We start from the raw sequence: 6,575 nt of genomic DNA, 5'->3' as shown, positions 1-6,575 counted from the left end.
GTGAAAATATAGCGACAGCACAGATTAGTCGAGTACTTTATGAAGCCCCTAAGAGACTGTAGGAAACTTTCCTGTGTATGGCTGAAATATTTGAGCAATGCAGGAAGCTGAGTATGGAAACACATGGAATGTAGTCAATGGTGCCATGTGGAGGCAGAATGGGGAGTTGAGTAGAAAAGGCTGGTTTGAGATTGTATGCAACGACAACTTTTGAGTCCATCCTGTCTTTGACTTTGACAACACTTGAAAATTACATGTGAGAAAATCTAATTCTGTAAAGTCATACTCACAAAATGAAGAACTCACAAGAATACCCTGAGCTATGGAACACACTGATACTGAATTGTGGATGGAGATTGTGTAAGAGCAATGGGTCAAAGTCTCCATGGCATTCAGTGATTGCCAACTTTCTTTGCATAGAGACACATACCTCTTTCCCAGCACTCCAACATGCCAGGACATATCTACAGAAACCCACGTAAATGTAGCAAGTCACAAACATCAAGTATGTACCCCCAAAATAGCCCCTTCCTCCTCTAATTCTGGTACAAGTGTCTCACCTCGATCCTCCTGAGAAGGGCAGGAAAGCATGGCTGTGTCGAGAGGAGCCCAGTGCAAACCGGGAAGGGTCAAACACCTGCAGAGGGAGCACCAGGGCCAGGACAGGTGTGGTCAAACCCTTCCTTCCAATCATCCAAGGGACAGCACACCCGGCCGTGGGCCAGGAAGAAGGTTTGATCTGGAGAGGTCATCCCACCTCCTCCTCCCAAGGTCATCATACCTCTGGGTTTGGCCACACCTTTGGGTTGTGGTGAAGGGCATAAAAGGAGAGCATCACTAAGAATCCTGTGGGGCAGAATAGAGAAGCCTGGACATACATGCTAGTGGGGCCAAGGTGCACCCACATACAGCTTGCAGCCAACGTGAGAGCCTTTCTCATCACTGTGAATGGAATGACAGTATTGCAGGAGAGGTGGGGCAGATATAGCATAACAGGTACACATGTGTGCACAGGTTAGTAGATTAACCAAGACCAGGCCAAATCAGGGAAGAACTGGAGGCTTACATTTTGGAGCAACTCACGGGACAACTCACATCAAGTACCATCCATGAGCCCTTGGGGAATATACATCAGTTCTTCCATCCTCACAACAACCCTCCAGTGAAGGCTCAGAACTCTTTTGTTCCCATGAAGCTCCTGAGCCTCAGAGAGGCTGAGCACCTTGCTCTGAGCACCCAGCTAGGATGTGGCAGGACGACAGGGATCTCAGATCTGGTCATCAGCTATTCTCTGCCATCATCCTGAAGCCTCCCTGGAGACTGGACCATCTGAGCCATGATGGTGAATTCTCTGATGTTTCTCATTAGCCTAGACCCTATAAGGAAAGACCTCCTATCCCCCTGCTCTGTCTGATGGTCTCTCAAACACTCATATCTCAAAGAATGAGAATATTGGGGGCCTGGGTGGCTCAGTGGGTTAAGCCGCTGCCTTCGGCTCAGGTCATGATCTCAGGGTCCTGGGATCGAGTCCTGCATCGTGCTCTCTGCTCAGCAGGGAGCCTGCTTCCCTCTCTCTCTCTGCCTGCCTCTCCATCTACTTGTGATTTCTCTCTGTCAAATAAAAAAATAAAATCTTAAAAAAAAAAGAATGAGAATATTAAAGCAAAACCTAAAGCTGCATTCAGGGGCTGACATGTATTTATTTCTTGGATTAAACACTGTGGGAAGCATACCATATACCTCATCTGACAAACAAAGGAAGTATTGGTTTTCTTGAGGGAGAAATGTCTCTGAAAGACATGCACCAACTGCCCAGAACATGTGGATTTCTTGCACATGTTCCTGTTGAGTGTTTATGGAGGGACAGTGGGGAAGTTCACACCTTTGGGTAAGGAGCGTCCGTCAGGGAAGCTGATGGGCTTGCTGAGCTCTCTGCAAACACCTGGATAGAGTCGCACATGGTGGTGTAGGGCATCTGGTCCAGGTGGTCCCTAAACAAAACTATCCTGAAGGGCGGGCAAAGCCCTGGCAGCCAGGAAATTCTCTACTTGAAGGGTTGTGCCTCCCGTCTCATGAGCACTCACCAGGTAATGGAGGCACCATCCCCCAGGAGGCTCTGGATCTCCTCCTGGCATTTCTGCTGATGCTCCATGTGTGTGACCAAAGCATAGAGGATCCAGGAGATGCCACTGGCTGTGGTGTCATGGCCCTCAAACATGAAGGTGTCCACTTCCGCACGGAGGTCCTTGTCGGAAAAGCTGCTCCCATTCTCCACCTGGGAAGACACGGAGTGAGGACAGGGTTTGAGTCCCTCCTCCACACTTGTAAGCAAAGCCTCAGGCCTTCCCTGCCACACTCACCTGGGCAAAGAGGAGGATGTCCAGGAAGTCCAAGTGCCTCTTGCTCCTGACCTTCTCCAGGTTTCCCTTCTCATGCAGCTGAGCCTTCCTCAGCTTGATCACTCGGTCTGTCCAGAACAGTGTTCCCAGGCAGAGCTGAATGCTCTGGGTGCCCAGACACAGACACTCACAGTAGCCCCAGTCAGGGTGCCAGGTGGATCAGGAGGAGTGTGGGAGTGGGTGTGTTTGTTGGGGTGGGAGCTCTAGCACCAGATGCTTGCAGGTCATCACTCCCTCAACAGCAGAGCCCAAGGAGGCTCTGCTTGAATGCAGGTGGGGGCTCTCATTCAGTCTTCACCCATGGGGTGACACATGTAGCTTCTTGCATAGCACCTGGTACCCTAACACCTGCACCAGAGGAGTACCCGGTTGGGTGTTTCCCAGGTCCTGGAAGGGCAGCCAGGGGCAGGACTCAGCCTGAGGGTAAGGGTCCAGTCCCTTTGGGATGTGCCTGATGAAGGAGGGGAGCTTCCCAGAGGGCAGATACAACCTGTGTGTTGATGGGCAAGCTGGCAGGCCCGGTGGTTCCAGCGGCCTTCAGGTGTCAGCCTGTAGATGATGTCTTTCTGGTAGAAAACATTCCTTACCCAGGAAAACACCAGGTTGTTCAGGTCCCGAATGGCTTGAAGGTAGGATGGGGAGTACCTGAAAAGGGAGGATGCAGAATGGATTGGATGGAGGGAAGCATGTGACCTGGAGTGTGGTGGGCCTGTGTATGGAGCATTCCTCAATCAATGGGACAGGAGACCCTAGGTGTTTGTCATGTCATTCTTACATCTTTGAGACCCTCAGCCCTTTATGAGGGACTTTGGCATCCAGGTTTCTTCCTGTGGCAGAGAGCAAGGTCTGTGCTTAATGAAGGCTTGGCACAGGCTGAATCTGACTGTAGCCAGGGGCTCTTGGCAGAATGTGACTTTTTTGGCTGGTAAACATCCAAGCTGTGCTAACTGCCTTTCAGATAGTCCACCCTAACTGGTAAGAAATAAGACCCTGCAGCTAAGGATTTCATTGACCTATCTGCCTGTTGGTTGCCCTGGTAGCTGAAGGCACACTTCATAAGGGTGTCCAAAGTCATCAAGGACATGTGTCCAAAGATCTCCAGAATGAGTTCTGGCTGAGGAGCTCCTCCCATTTTCCCTGTGGTAGAGGGACACATATATCTTTCTCTACTCCTCCAGGAGGCCCATAGTGACAAGGCTGGACTCTCTCTCTGCCTCTCCAGATATTCTGATGAGATGCCCTCACTTTCTAAAGCAGTTGTGTTTCATCAGTGTATGACCATATAGCCATTTGTTTGTAATCCAGTGAGTATTTTCTCAGAATGTAGTCTGAGAAAGTTAGTTAATTGTTATTTAATTAATCATGATCTCTTACCATCTGACTTAGGAAGAAGTTTAGTGGTAACCACCTTTTAGGAAATCAGAAAACATTGTTCCTCAGGGGACTAAGGGGCAACATTTTGTGTCTTAGGGTTGATGTACACATGAAAAACAGGTGAAGTCCCAATTTAGGGAGCAAGAGTCAAGGCAAAGGAAAGATCAAGGGGGTAAGACTGGGGTTTCTAAAGAAGGGATATCAGGGACTTCAGTTCCTCTCACTCAACAAATGTCAGCTGAGTACAGTAAGTGAGAAATAGGGTCAGGCTCAGAGGTGATGTTATGGGAAGACCCAGCCCTGGAGGGTAGAGACTTGGTCTCCATTTTCCTGCACGGAATGGCTAAAATCCATGAGAAGCCTTCAGCCCTAGCCCAGAGCCCACTTGAGTGACATCATGGGATGTCCACCTTGCCACTGAAGCTGCTACTGTTCAGGCCAGCCAGGGGCAGTTTATCCTGTTGTCTAGGGGCATTGGCTACTCTTCCTGTCCAATTCAAAGACCTGGAACAGGGACAAGAAGAGACACTTTATCCACCATGACTGTCTCTCCTGTGGGCAGTGAGCAAAGGGTGGATGTAAACAGGTGCCCAGATACTTTCTTCTTCCATCCATCCCCAGGGGGCCCTGTCTCATAGTATGATATAAGTTGTGATTCTGGGGGTCATGTCTAATGGATGTCTGAGGGACACAGCTGTCTGAGAGTGGACTTTGTGAACTGTACTGGGGGTGTTAGTGTGCAGGTGAGCAGGGGTTGAACTTACCAGCATCACTTGGACAGAGTCGGCCATGAGCCCCATATAGGGCTTCAGGATGTCATAGTGGAAGGCTGGGGTCAGCATTCTCTGGTGCTGGAACCACGTCTTTCCATTCAACAGGAGCAAACCATACCCTGGGTGTGTGTGTGGGGAAGGAACCTCTCAAGAGTTGTCAGGGACAACTGGGGAGGAGCCCAGGGTGTCAGAAGAAGGGCATCCTGGACAAGGCAGGAAAGGACAGTGCATTTCAGGAAGGGGGCTTCCCAAACCCTGGTGCACAACTGTGAGATCGAGGTTGAAACAGAGTAGCACCTCCCAGGTCATGGAGGACTTCAATGAAAAGTTAGTCTGAGATCATTATGGAGGAATGAGAAGTGAAGTGGGAGAAACTGAGCTGCAGGAGGGCTCCCCTACCATTAGGAAGGGGTGAGGTTTTTATCTGAAGAAGAGAGAGGAAGCTCAATTCAGATTGAGTGGAGTGACTGTGGTGCTGGTCACCTCATATTTGTCTGGGCCAAATGAATATTTGTTGGCAACCTAAGCAGAAGGTGAACCGTAGTTCTTGTTAAATATACTTACCTATCCAGGGAGCCATGAATCTGTAAGAACCATCAGACTTTGGGTCTGAAAGTAAGAAAGGCATTACAAGAAACTGGAGGTGAGCAACGAAGACAGGCTGCCCCAGGTCTGGACCATTGTCCCCCATCCCTTCCTGATGATTGTCAGCTGGCAGTTTGTGTCAATCCACCTCCCACTTGCCTTCCAACCAGGACTCTCTGTCTTTCCTGATAGTTACTGTGGGCTTGGGAAGGCAGACTGAGTGTCCCACCACAGAGGCCTGTTGAGTTGGAAGTTGCATCAGTAAGAAATATAGCTTCTGTCCTCAGTGCTAGTGAGAAGACAGTAGCTTGACCAGTATTCTTTTTTGTTTGTTTGTTTGTTTGTATTCTTACTTTTTTTGTTTTTGTTTTTTATTTTCTGTGGTGGCTCAGTCATTCCACGTGCCAGCACAGGCAACAAATTGGGGTTCCACGCAAGCCATCATCAATAGGAAATTGTCTTGAGTTCTGGGATCACACCATTGTGGTGAAGAACGTTAGAAAGAAAGAAGGAAAGAATAAAAGGTGGAAAGAATGACAAGTGGAAAAGAGGGAAGGAAGAAAGAGGAGAGAGGGAAGGAAGGAGAAAAGGAAGGTGTGAGTAAAGGAAGGAAGGAAATTAAGAAAGAAAGAAAGAAAGGAGGAAAGAGAGGAAAGGAAGGAATAGAAAGAAGGAAGGAAGGAATGAAGGATGCAAGGAAGGAGAAAGCGAAAAGGCAATTCCTTACAGGTATTTAACCTTTCAAATAGAGTAACTGTATTTGGGTTTCTGCTGGCTCTTGGGCTGGAAAAATGGCAGTTAGAGGATCAGATATTTATGACTGAGCCAGGAGTCTGTCCTGAAATGTCACAGTCCCCAGGAATGTATCCAAGAGGGAAGAACCCCTCCAACAGACAAGTGGTTTGCACTTACCTGATCGCCCCAGGATCACCTTCATGTAGTCTGGGTCATAGACTATGAGGCTAATCCTGCTCCCCCATAGCCAGCGAGGACTGGTGCATGGATATTTCTCTGCCCTTTCTGAAGCTCTTGTAGCTCCTGACCATTTTGGAGCTGTAACCAAGGGAAAGACAAATCAATAAAACCTTGCTTCCTCTTTAGGTCCAGTGCTTGGAGAGGGGGTGGAGGGTAGGATGCCCACATGAAGATAGTTCTGGTTATCGGCAGTGATTAGGAGTTTGGAAATGTTTCTGATGAGCAAGGCTCTGATAGGGATTCCAGATTTATGGAACTTATGTTCTAGTGGGAGTAGAGGTAGGGAAGTCAATCATGCCCTATACTGAGATGTGTTGTCCAATGACTTAAAGAGGCTTCTCTGTGCTCCCAGGTCATGTCCACCGCTGCGACCACCCTTCTGCTTGGATCCAGTGCAGGGACTGCATGGTGGGAGCCTCTTACCATGAAATTATGTTACCCCATCCTCCAGGGTCGCTCAAACCTGTGC

General features: G+C 48.8%; 1 pseudogene; it reads right to left on the bottom strand.

Moving 5' to 3' along the window:
- Window positions 1–556: 556 nt before the first annotated feature.
- Window positions 557–6,068, bottom strand: LOC116568214 (annotated as a pseudogene).
- Between the last annotated feature and the right edge of the window lie 507 nt (window positions 6,069–6,575).

Source organism: Mustela erminea, chromosome 10 (genome assembly GCF_009829155.1).
Source record: "Mustela erminea isolate mMusErm1 chromosome 10, mMusErm1.Pri, whole genome shotgun sequence".
NCBI lineage: Eukaryota > Metazoa > Chordata > Mammalia > Carnivora > Mustelidae > Mustela > Mustela erminea.
Note: the sequence above shows the minus strand (reverse complement) of the source record. Positions and strands in the feature narration are given on the sequence as shown.